We start from the raw sequence: 352 nt of genomic DNA, 5'->3' as shown, positions 1-352 counted from the left end.
ATGATGTGATTTTCTGGAATTTTCTTTGGGATTCTGTCTTTCACTGTTAGAATGTACATATGATTAAAATTGTAGATCGTTGCATTCTTTGTAAGTGGGCAAACTTGCAAAATCAGCAAGGGGTCAAATACTTATTTCCCCCACTGTACCTCGGTTGTAACGAGTGGTTATTTCAGTCAAAGTTGCTCTTCTATCAGCTTGAATCAGTCGGCCCGTTCTCCTCTGACCTCTAGCATCAACAAGGCATTTTCGCCCCCTTTTCACACCATTCTTTGTAAACCCTAGAAATGGTTGTGCGTGAAAATCCCAGTAACTGAGCAGATTGTGAAATACTCAGACCGGCCCGTCTGGC

The sequence above is a fragment of the Micropterus dolomieu genome, linkage group LG08 (assembly GCF_021292245.1).
Source record: "Micropterus dolomieu isolate WLL.071019.BEF.003 ecotype Adirondacks linkage group LG08, ASM2129224v1, whole genome shotgun sequence".
NCBI classification, from domain to species: domain Eukaryota; kingdom Metazoa; phylum Chordata; class Actinopteri; order Centrarchiformes; family Centrarchidae; genus Micropterus; species Micropterus dolomieu.
Note: the sequence above shows the minus strand (reverse complement) of the source record.